This window comes from Loxodonta africana, chromosome 16 (assembly GCF_030014295.1).
Source record: "Loxodonta africana isolate mLoxAfr1 chromosome 16, mLoxAfr1.hap2, whole genome shotgun sequence".
NCBI lineage: Eukaryota > Metazoa > Chordata > Mammalia > Proboscidea > Elephantidae > Loxodonta > Loxodonta africana.
The window spans coordinates 50,030,679-50,043,359 of record NC_087357.1 but is presented as its reverse complement, the minus strand read 5'-3'; the positions used below and the strand labels follow the sequence as shown (position 1 = coordinate 50,043,359).

The 12,681-nt window shown below is 40.4% G+C and overlaps 1 non-coding gene across 1 annotated transcript; it reads right to left on the bottom strand.

Annotated features, from left to right (window-relative positions):
- Positions 1-3,162: 3,162 nt before the first annotated feature.
- LOC111750367 (U6 spliceosomal RNA) lies at positions 3,163-3,269 on the bottom strand. Its single transcript, XR_002785511.1, has one exon. It is a non-coding gene; the product is annotated as a U6 spliceosomal RNA (small nuclear RNA).
- Between the last annotated feature and the right edge of the window lie 9,412 nt (positions 3,270-12,681).

Sequence of the window (12,681 nt, the reverse complement as noted above, 5' to 3'; positions counted from 1 at the left end):
CTGTGTTTCAGGCTGGCAAAGAAGGCAAAGGCAGATGAACTGCGAAGCTGTTCTGGCACGTCTCCTATTGTTTCCTCCAATCTCACCGGGTGAGTGGCCACTTTGCCTAATTCCAGAGATCACATACAGATGGGTTTTTTTTTTTTTTTTTTGCTATCTCATCTCTGTGAGCTCTTTCAGGAGAGAATCTCAATAATATCCTACAATCCAGTGAAGCTGTTATGAGCCTGGGATCACCTGCATTAGAATCCTTTAAGGCACTTGCTAAAGATGCATATTTCTATTCTCTATGTCAGACCTACAAGGTCAGAATTTCCAAAAATGGTCCCTAAGAACCTAGAATTTTAATATGCTTGCCACGTTATTCTTATCCATGCTAAAGTCTGAGAACCACTGATTTTTGGAGCTGACTTCAGATAAAGAGAACAGAATCATGCCTATATACCTATATGACACTGCAAGCTTCTCAAAGATTACTGGCCAATTTGCTCGAAGTACAATAATGTTGTGTTATTTTAAACAATAAATCATTTATTTCCATCTTTACAGGTTTCTGGGTGCATTGGGGCTTGGCATGAAGTCCAGAGAGGAGACTTGGAGCAGCTAAGCAAGAAGCAGAGTTGAGGTTTGAACCCAGGCTTTAATTAAGACAGAACCCAGGGGTTCTACACATTAGCCAGCCAAGCTCGTAGGGGGATTTCGACAGACCTGATGTAGTCTGTCAATACAGACAGCATCTGGAAAATACTGAAGCAGCCTCTAGAAACACCAAGCAGCTGGATCGATTTGAAACAACAGACTTGTTATTTCCTTAGATTTCTTCAAACATTAAAAAATTAATTTGTACATATGAACAGACAACAGTATACCAAAAAGCCAGGCAGAGAAGAGAGCTATTTGAGAAGGGGAGGGCAGAGGCTTTCAAACCCTACAGTTTGGTATTCAACCTCAGTGTACCCTTCTCCCATGTGAGGGATTAGGCTAGGGCTTTTACTGTGTCTTTGGTGTCATCATTCCATGATTCTAAGGCCTCCCACTTCTTACACGACTACTCCATTCCTTTGTTCTCTCCTCTTGACAAGGCCCAGCTTAGTAGGGATTTGCTTCACACAATGCCCAATGGCCCCTCAATTGTTCTCTAATCATTTCACGTGTTCAAATCTCTCTCCATTAAGCTTCTTCAATAAAATGTTAAACCCTGTAAAGGACAGGAATATTATTTTCTAAGTTTTTGGTTTTCCTCCCCATTCCTCTCCTTCCTTCTCCCTAGCCTTCTTCCTTGCATTTTCCTCCAATTTGTGGTATATTGATGGGCACGTATACCTAAAGAAAGGTAGCCCATGGACTTAAACACCCATCCTCCCAAGTCCTGTGTCAGCCACCAACTCTATGACAATATGTGTCCCAACAAATTTGCCTAAGATAACTGCCACCCTAGTTCACCTTCTAGCATTTGCAGCAGCCTCCTAAATGATCATCCACTTCTTGGATCATTTTCACTCTAACCCATTCATACTACACACTCTTGTCAAAGTAACTTCTGAAGCTTGTCACTCACTACTTATTCACATTTTCCACCAGCCACTGAACTAAATACAAATATATGATCTTTACAGTAGCACGTGGAAGGCAGTGTGCTTACTGCTTAAGAGTACAAACTCTGGACTCCAAATGCATATGAGTGAATTCTGGTCCTGCCACTTACCTCCTGTGGGACTGAGAAAGTTGCTTGGTATCTCCAAATTTCAATTTCTTCATCTGTAGAATGGAACTAATCAGAATATCTTCTTTATAGGACAATTGCAAGGATTCAATGTGAAAATGTCGGCTCAGCAATTTTTTTTTTTTATATATAGAACAGGGAAACCCTGGTGGCATAGTGGTTAAGTGCTATGCCTGTTAATCAAAGGGTCGGCAGTTCGAATCCACCAGGCACTCCTTGGAAATTCTATGGGGCAGTTCTACTCTGTCCTATAGGGTCACTATGAGTCGGAATTGACTTGAAGGCACTGGGTTTTTTGTTTGTTTGTTTTCGTTTCATAAAGAACAGCTATATAGAATCTTGGAAACCTTGGTGGTGTAGCGGTTAAGAGCTATGGCTGCTAACCAAAATGTCACAGTTCAAAACCACCAGGCGCTCCTTGGAAATTCTATGGGGCAGTGCTACTCTGTGCTAGAGTGTCACTGTGAGTTAGGGCTGCCTCGATGGCAATGGTTTGTTTTGGTTTGTTTTGTTTTTAATAGAATCTTGGAGCCCTGGTGGCACAGTGGTTAAGTATTTGCTAACCAAAAGGTCCGGCAGTTCAAATCTGCCAGCTGCTCCTTGGAAACCCTATGGGGCAGTTCTACTCTGTCCTGTAGGGTTGCTATGAGTCAGAATTGACTTGATGGCAATGAGTTTGGGTTTTTTTTTATTTGTTTATATATAGAAGCTTATTCTTAGGAAACATTTAATAATGAAGGACCATCATCATGATAAGCATCATCAAGGCTCTAAAATAACCAGATTTATATTCTGAGCACACTTATACTCAGGCCTTAAAAACCCAGTCAAAAGCAACCACTTTGATGTTCACTTGATAAGACCAGCTATGTTCTGCTTCAAATGATTTTTGGCTGCTTCTGTCTGGATGCCTTTCCTTAGCCCCCATCTCAGCTTGTCTAAAACCCTACCAATTCTTCAAGATGGCCACCTCTTCTCAGAGACCATTCCAGTTCATTCCAAGAAAATCTGATTTCCCTTCTTTATAGCACTTTTTTTTAAGTCTTCTCTTAGAAAAGTAATTTATAATAGGTAATAATCTGGGTTTAATAATCTGTAAAGACATTTATACACTCTTTTCCCTAATATTTCTATTAGATCTCTGCAAATTGTGGGCAAGAAAGTTAAAGGTGGTACTAATCAGGATTTTTTTTTTATTTCTGATTCTGAAATAGAGATGTAGAGGAAATTTTTTTTTTATTGTACATTAGACGAAGGTTTACAGAACAAACTAGTTTCTTGTTAACAGTTAGTACACGTATTGTTTTATGACATTGGTTAACAACCCCAAGACATGTCAACATGCTCCCTTCTCAACCTTGGGTTCCCTATTACCAGCTTTCCTGTCCCCTCCTGCCTTCTAGTCTTTGCCCCAGGGCTGGTGTGCCCCTTTAGTCTTGAAAAATATAGAATGTTTCACAAATTTGCCTGTCATCCTTCTGCAGGGGTCATGCTAATCTTCTCTGTATGGTTCCAATTTTAGTATATGTGCTGCCAAAGTGAGCACGTGGAAGAAATATTTTGTCTTACTCTTTGCATTAATCAGGAGTTTGATTGCAGGCAAAATAAACTAGATTAAATTTAAATAAAGGAAGACTTTTATCAGAGAAGGTTTTAGGAGCGTATCATAGTATCCAGTTGCAAAAAGGGGCTGAACCAAAATTTGGGAAATTGCCAGGAGCTTTTCTTTTCTCTTCTCTCTTTGCTCCCACTTTCTTGTCTCCCTCTTCCTTCCCTTTCTCCCTCCTCTTCCGCCTGCTAGATATACACATCAGCTTTCTTTGATCTAGCTCACATCACCAAACGAAGAAGTCCTGAGAGAATATACAGCTTCAATGGTGAAATGCAGAGATTAATTTGCTCCCATTGGGGCTCCATTCCAAACCTTTGGAAATAGATGTGTAGTAGATATCACTAATAAAATCTACTATCTTTCATAATGTTGTGACAAAATCAAACTCGTTGCCACTGAGTCAATTCAGACTCATAATGACCCTATAAGACAGTGTAGAACTGCCCCATAAGGTTTCCAAGGAACATTTGATGGATTCGAACTGCTAACCTTTTGTTTAGCAGCCAAGGTCCTAACCACTGTGCCACCATAGAGTCAATATTGTAATAGAGATTTTTAAATGTTTCATACATTTTGGAAGTGGGGAAAAACTATTTCCCAATTATGGTATTTTTATGCAAATAATGTGCCTTCTTCATTTGTTTGCTAGCTGTGCCCTCCCCCCCAGGAGGCACCCTCACAAGCTCCACCATGCAAATCCTCTTCCACAAGTTGCTGTCAAAAAATTGGCCTATCGAGCTTAAGAAAATACCACTATGGGGAGGGCGAGGCCAGCAAATAAATGCAGAAGGCACCCGTTATTTGCATAAAAATATGGTACAGGTTAAATATTTAAACTAAAATAGAGGCTCTGTTGTCAATTCAGTATGAAAATGAACTGAAAGGCCTTAAAAACACTTCATGAAATAAGACATTTAAATGATGTTAAATCAATGATATGGTAGGTCCTAAAAGAAGTTACAAGTTTTACACTGATGATTCTAGATGGAGACACAACTCCTTTCTGGACCTCTATGCAAAGAGAAGCTGTGCACAGGTAGGGACTCAACAGTAAAAGATAGTTTACTAAAATCTCTGTGAAACATCAGAACACAAGAAGCATGGATTTGTTACCATGTGCCACATTATAACACACATTCTCTAAAACTGCTCCCCAGAATGCTCACAGCATTGGCACCTTGGGAACTTCTTAACAACAGTAGTGGTATCGGCTGGGGCCATAGAAATGGTGTGAATCCCGGTGGGAAGATGGCAGAAGGAGCTGGAGGAGGCAGCAGTGCTTGTCCACCAGATGCAAAGATCCTCAGGAGAGGGTGTCACATTCAGCAAAGGCTTCTGGGCACTAAGGAAGCTGAGGTATCCCCAAAACATAGCACACAGCCAAGTGAGTGCCATACGGTAATTTGTTCATTTGTAAGCAGACCCTTGGGTCACCCAAGTAAATTTACTTATGGGATAAATTGAAAATAAAATCAGCTGAATTTTATTATTATTCCTAGCATGATCTGTACATAGCCATAGAGTGAAACCTGAGGAAAATTATAGTGTTATCTCATGCTTTCATTCTAATAAACAGAATACCTGCATTATTCAGATGTTAAGGTTGTAGTGGAAACCCTACATACCCACCTACATGGCCTGACATGGCACAATATTTTTGACAGCACCCAGTACCATCTCCCATACTATCCCAAAAAAAGTGCTGTTTGTATTTGTTGGAATCAACGGGATAGCTACCAAAGTCTGGAAACACAGGTGAACACATTGTTTATTGATGATGCATTCCAATGAATAATAAAATAATCTATGCTTCTAGACTTTGCGGTCACCTTGTATTGTCCTATGGTCTCATCCTTAGAGCAGTATGAAAAGCGCCTAAGTCATCCTTTCTATACCTCCATTACAGCATTTATCACATTGAATTGTCCTTGTTTATCAGCTCTTCACCTCCCATTAGATAGGAAATTCCTCGCGAGCAAGCCTTTTTCTTATTTACCTTGTTTTTTTAACACACACGCACACCAAAAAAAGAAAAAACTCTGTTGCTGTGGAGTCAATTCGACCCATAGCTACCATATAGGACCTTGTGGAACTACCCCCAAAGGGTTTCCAAGGCCATTAGCTTTAGGAAAGCAGACTGCCACATCTTTCTCTGCAGAGTGACTGGTGCTTTCAAACTGCCAATTTTTCGTTAGCTTTTGAGCACTTAACAACTGCGCCACTAGGGTTCTGTGCACACCCTAAATTACTGTTCCCAATTTTTAAAATTTATCTGTAGGCTATTTCTTCACCTCACCCCCACCCTGCCTCTCTGTTCCTGCTGAGTACTCCTTACCCCATGTCTCTGGCTCTCATGGTACTCTAATACTCCCTCAAGCCTAGGAGTCACAATGGCTTCCAACCATTCTTTTTTACTTACAGATATCTCTCAACATCTCTTGGTCATTCCCTTAACTCTGTGAGTAGCCCCTTTACTAAATTCTCTTCAATAAGACCTTCCTGAGTAGAATTCTATTTCCAACTGACATTCCGACGCAGATGGGCTTGGCTTTGTTCCATCACCTTGAATATATGACTTAGCTTTCCTTCCAACTTGCAACATTCTTCTTTTTTTTTAATTTCCACCCACGTTTATTTTAGTACATATCCTACAACTAGATTTTTCTAAAAGCCATCTTCTGTTTGGGATCTGCACTAAAATAAAAGTGGGTGAAAATTAAAAAACAAAAAATTCATTCCAATAATTCAAATAGAACAAAGGGATACTGTGTGGTTTAAAGTCCAGAAAGGTGTGTGTCATCTGGAGACCATAGTTTTGGGGGACATCTGGGTCAATGGCATACCATAGTTTATTAAGAGATGTTCCACATCCCACTTTGGTGAGTGGTGTCTGGGGTCTTAAAAGCTTTAGAGCGGCCATCTAAGATACATCTACTGGTCCCATTCTACTCAGAGTAAAGGAGAACGAAGAAAACCAAAGACACAAGGAAAATACTAGCCCAAAGGGCTAAAGGACCAAATGAACCAGAGATTTTACCAAACGGAGACCAGAAGAACAAGATGGTTCCTGGCTATCACCCATGGACACCCTGACAGAGAACATAACAGAGAGTCCTGGACAGAGCAGGAGAAAAATGTAGAATTGAACTCGATTCACTTAAAAAGTCCAGATTTAATGGCCTGACACAGACTGGAGGAACCCCTGAAACTATGGCCCCTGGATGCATTACTAACCCAGAATTGAAGCCATTCCCGAGGCCCACTCTTCAGACGAAGATTAGACAGGATTATAAAACAAAAAATAATGCATGTGAGGAACGTACTTCTTAGTTCAATCAGAGATACGAGACCAAATGGACACCTCCTGTCCAAAAGCAGGATGAGAAGGAAAAAAGGGACAGGAATGGATCAAATGGACATAGGGAACCCAGGTCAGAAAAAAGGATTGTGCTATCACATTGTGGTAATTGCAATTAATGTCACAAAACAATATATGTATTAATTTTTGAATGAGAAATTAACTTGAACTGTAAACTTTCACCTAAAGAACAATAAAAATTTTTTTCTAAAAAAGATGTGCATCAGGGTTGTATTCTTGCATCACACTTTTTCAATCTGTATGCTAAGCAAAATAATCCAAGAAGCTGGACTATACAAAGAAGAACATGGCATCAGGATTGGAGGAAGATTTAATAACTACCTTCGATATGGAGATGACACAAACTTGCTTGCTGAAAGTGAAGAAGACTTGAAGCACTTACTGATGAAGATCAAAGACCACAGCCTTCAGTATGGATTACACCTTAACATAAAGAAAACAAAAATCCTCACAACCCAACCAATAAGCAACATAAATGGAGAAAAGAGTGAAGTTGTCAAGGATTTCATTTTAATTGAATTCATAATCAACACCCATGGAAGCAGTAGTCAAGAAATCAAAAGACAAGATGCATTTCATTGGGCAAATCTGCTGCAAAAGACCTCCTTCAAGTGTTACAAAGCAGTCACCTTGAAGACTAAGATGCACCTGACCCAAGCCATGGTGTTGTCAATCTCCTTATGTGCATGTGAAAGCTGGACAATGAATAAGGAAGACCAAAGAATAGTTGATGCCTTTGAATTATGGTGTTGGAGAAGAATATTGAATATAACATGGACTGTCAAAAGGATGAACAAATCTGTCTTCGAGGAAGTACAGCCAGAATGCTCTTAGAACTGAGACTAGAGAGACTTCATCTCACATACTTTGAATGTGTTATCAGGAGGGACAAGTCCCTGAAGAAGGACATCGTGCTTGGTAAAATAAAGGGTCAGTGAAAAGAGGAAGACCCTCAACAAGATGGACTGACATAGTGGCTGCAACAATGGGCCCAAGCATAACAATGACTGAGGATGAAGCAGAACCAGGCAGTATTTCGTTCTGTTGTACATTGGGTTGCTATGAGTCAGAACTGACTGGACGGCACTTAACAACAAGGACAACATAATACCATTATTATACCCAACAAATTTAACAATCAATCCATGGTACCATCTAATACACAATCTGAGTTTTGTTTTCATCTCTTCTGGGCTTTCTGTGTGGTTTCTTTTTTTTTTTCCTAAATTTTATTTATTTTGTTGTTGTTGAGAATGTACACAGCAAAATATACACCAATTCAGCAGTTTCTACATGTACAACTTAGTAACATTGATTACTACATTTTTATTCAAATAACCTGCCCCTTCTATGTTTGTTTGCCAACCGCACGCCTCCTGTGGGGTATTTCCCTAAGCAGTGCTATGCTAATTTTTTTTAAAGCAACACGTAAAAAAAAATTGGCATACGCGCTTACAAAAATGCCTCTCAAAGGGATGACAAAGTTGGCAAACAAATATAGAAGGCGTGCATTATTTGCATAAAAATATGGTACATTCTTCTAGTTGTGCCACCATTCTCAAGCTCGTTTTCTGAGTTGTTCCTCCCTCATTAACATAAGCTCACCCCCTCCTAAGATTCCTATCTAATCTTTCAAAGTGCTGCTGTCAACTCTATCCCATATAATAGTTCTTAAAAGAGAATAATGCTCAAGGCAGACCTTTTTACTAGTTAAACTAAACTATTGTTCAGTTTTAAGACGACTTCAGGGGATATTTTTGGTTTCAGGTTTAAAGATTATCTCAGGGCAATAGTTTCAGGGGTTCTCCAGACTCCATGGCCACAGAAAGTGTAGGGTTCATGAAAATCTGATTTTTCTATTCTGTGTTTTCTCCACTTTCAACAGAATTCTTCCAAGAAATCTTTAATCAAAATGTTCAGTAACGGTAGCTAGGCACTATCCAGTTTTGGTCTCAATGCAAAGGAGGCAGTTGTTTACGGAGGCAACTAGCCACACATTTCATTTCCACTTCCTCTTCCTGACTCTCCTTCTTCCTCTGTTGCTCCAGGTGAACACAGACCAACTGTTAACACTTGGATGGCGACTTGCAAGATTTTAAGACCCCACACACTACACAACTAAACATGTTATTAAGACAATTAACTGGAATGTCCCTTTAAACCATGACACTGAATCTCCAAACCAAGGAGCCAAATCCCATGAGGTGTGTGGTTGTGCATAAACATCCTCACCAGCTACTCTTTTTTGTCGTTGTTTTAAATATATCTATCACACGACTTTTGCCAGTTCAACTTTTTACAGGTGTACAACTTATTGGCAGCAATTACATAATCGGCTGTGCAACCATACCCTTAATCAGTGTAGTTTTCCCATAACCGTTAATCCCCCTTTTCCCGCTCCTCCCCACCTCTGGTAACCACTAGCAAACTTTAGTCTCTGTACACTTGCCTTTTCTTGTCTTTTTTTATAAGTGAGGTCATACAACATTTGCCCTTTTGTGATACAGCATAATGCCTTCAAGCTCCATCCGTACTGTAAAAAAAAAAAAAAAAAAAAAAACCTCATTGTCGTTGAGTTGATTCTGACTCCTAGTGACCTTATAGGACAGAGTAAAACTGTCATAGGGTTTCCAAGGGGCAGCTGGTGAATTTGTACTGCTGTCTTTTTGGCTAGGAGCTGATTGCTTAACCACTCCTCCACCAGGGCTCCATCAGATGTTGGAATTTTTATTGGTATTGCATTGAATCTACAGATCTCTTTATTTAGTGCTGACATCTGTCATGGATTGAATTGTGTCCCCCAAAATATGTGTCAACTTGGGTAGGCTATGATTCCCAGTATTGTGTGGTTGTCCTCCATTTTGTGATTGTAATTTTATGTTAAAGAGGATTAGGGTGGGATTGTAACACCCTCGCTAAGGTCACATCCCTGATCCCATGTAAAAGGAGTTTCCCTGGGTTGTGGCCTGCACCACCTTTTATCTTACAAGAGATAAAAGAAAAGGGAAGCAAGCAGAATGGGGGACATCATACCTTCAAGAAAGAAGCTCCAGGAGCAGAGGATGTTCTTTGGACCCAGGGTCCGTGCAAGGAAAATCTCCTAGTCCAGGGGAAGATTGATGAGAAGGGGCTTCCTTCAGAGCTGAAACAGAGAGAAAGCCTTCCCCTGGAGATGATGCCCTGAATTTGGATTTATAGCCTACTAGACTGTGAGAAAATAAATTTCTCATTATTAAAGCCACCCACTTGTGGTATTTTTGTTATAGCAGTACTAGATGACTAAGACAACATCTTAATAATATTAAGTCTTCCAACCCATGAACATGGAACATCTTTCCATTTATGTAAGTCTTCTTTAATCTCTTTCAGCAGTGTTTTACACCCACTCCTTACTTACCAACGTGGATAAGTTCCAAAGACCAGGTTGTTACATGAAAATTGGGGTTATGAAAAAATGTAGGATGACCACACCATACCACAAAATGGAAGATAATTCATCATTACATAACTGCCCAATTACATCATTACACAACTACCATATTACATAATTACATAACTGCCAAATTACATCATTACCTAACTGCCAAACCACTCAGAATCATGGCCCAGTCAGGTTGACACATAACCTTAACCATCACAGCCAGTGTTACCCGTCTCACATTTGTGCGTTTCCTACCGCCAGATGTATGTCATTAATGTGCACAATGGTTGGAAAGTAGACTTTTTACTATTGTCATAAATGCAAAATGTCAGATAACGAGATAGTTGATAAGTGAAGAGTAAGAGTATAGTTTTCATTGTATAAGTCCTTCACTTTCCTGGTTAGATTTATTCATAGGTGTTTTATTCTCGTAGATGGTCTTGTTTCCCTCATTTCCTGTTCAGATTTCTTGTTGCTGGTATCTAGAAACCCAACTGATTTTTGGCTGTTGACCTTATACCCTGCAATTTTGCTAACTTCCTGTATTAGCTCCAGAAGTTTTCTTGTGGACTCTTTGGGATTTTCTATATATAGGATGATATCATCAGTGAATAGAGATAATTTTACCTCTTTCTTTCCAATCTAGATAATTTTTATTTCTTTCTCATGTTTTATTGCTCTTGCTAGGACTACCGAAGAAGAATTGGCTCCTTTGAGTTGTGGTGTTGGTGAAGAATATTGAATATACCATGGACTGCCAAAAGAATGAACAAATCTGTCCTGGAAGAAGTATAAACAGAATGCTCCTTGGAAGCAAGGATGGCGAGACTGTGTCTCACATACTTTGGACATGTTGTCAGGAGGGACCAGACCATGGAGAAGGACATCATACCCACACAGTGTCTACAACAATGGGCTCAAGCATAGCAACAATTGTAAGGATGTTGCAGGACTGGGCAGTGTTTCATTTTGTTGTGCATAGGGTCACTATGAGTTGGAACTGACTCAACAGCACCTAACAACAACACAACAACAGGGACTTTTCTTTTCTTTTCTTTTTTTTTAATAACTTTTATTAAGCTTCAAGTGAACGTTTACAAATCCAATCAGTCTGTCACATATAAGTTTACATACATCTCACTCCCTACTCCCACTTGCTCTCCCCCTCTTGAGTCAGCCCTTTCAGTCTCTCCTTTCTTGACAATTTTGCCGGCTTCCCTCTCTCTCTATCCTCCCATCCCCCCTCCAGACAAGAGTTGCCAACACAATCTCGAGTGTCCACCGATATCACTAGCTCACTCTTCATCAGCGTCTCTCTCCCACCCGCTAACCAGTCCCTTTCATTTCTGATGAGTTGTCTTCGGGGATGGTTCCTGTTCTGTGTCAACCGAAGGTCTGGGGAGCATGGCCGCCGGGATTCCTCTAGTCTCAGTCAGACCATTAAGTTTGGTCTTTTTATGAGAATTTGGGGTCTGTATCCCACTGATCTCCTGCTCCCTCAGGGGTCCTCTGCTGTGCTCCCTGTCAGGACAGTCATCGATTGTGGCCGGGCACCAACTAGTTCTTCTGGTCTCAGGATGATGTAGGTCTCTGGTTCATGTGGCCCTTTCTGTCTCTTGGGCTCTTAGTTGTCGTGTGGCCTTGGTGTTCTTCATTTTCCTTTGCTCCAGGTGGGTTGAGACCAATTGCTGCATCTTAGATGGCCGCTTGTTCGCATTTAAGACCCCAGATGCCACATTTCAAAGTGGGATGCAGAATGATTTCGTAATAGAATTATTTTGCCAATTGACTTAGAAGTCCCCGCAAACCATGTTCCCCAGACCCCCGCACTTGCTCCGCTGACCTTTGAAGCATTCATTTTATCCCGGAAACTTCTTTGCTTTTGGTCCAGTCCAACTGAGCTGACCTTCCATGTATTGAGTGTTGTCTTTCCCTTCACCTAAAGCAGTTCTTATCTACCGATTAATCAATAAAAAGCCCTCTCCCACCCTCCCTCCCTCCCCCCCTCGTAACCACAAAAGTATGTGTTCTTCTCAGGTTTACTATTTCTCAAGATCTTATAATAGTGGTCTTATACAATATTTGTCCTTTTGCCTCTGACTCATTTCGCTCAGCATAATGCCTTCCAGGTTCCTCCATGTTATGAAATGTTTCAGAGATTCGTCACTGTTCTTTATCGATGCGTAGTATTCCATTGTGTGAATATACCACAATTTATTTACCCATTCATCCGTTGATGGACACCTTGGTTGCTTCCAACTTTTTGCTATTGTAAACAGAGCTGCAATAAACATGGGTGTGCATATATCTGTTTGTATGAAGGCTCTTGTTTCTCTAGGGTATATTCCCAGGGGTGGGATTTCTGGGCTGTATGGTAGTTCTATTTCTAACTGTTTAAGATAACGCCAGATAGATTTCCAAAGTGGTTGTACCATTTTACATTCCCACCAGCAGTGTATGAGAGTTCCAATCTCTCCGCAGCCTCTCCAACATTTATTATTTTCTGTTTTTTGGATTAATGCCAGCCTTGCTGGTGTGAGATGGAA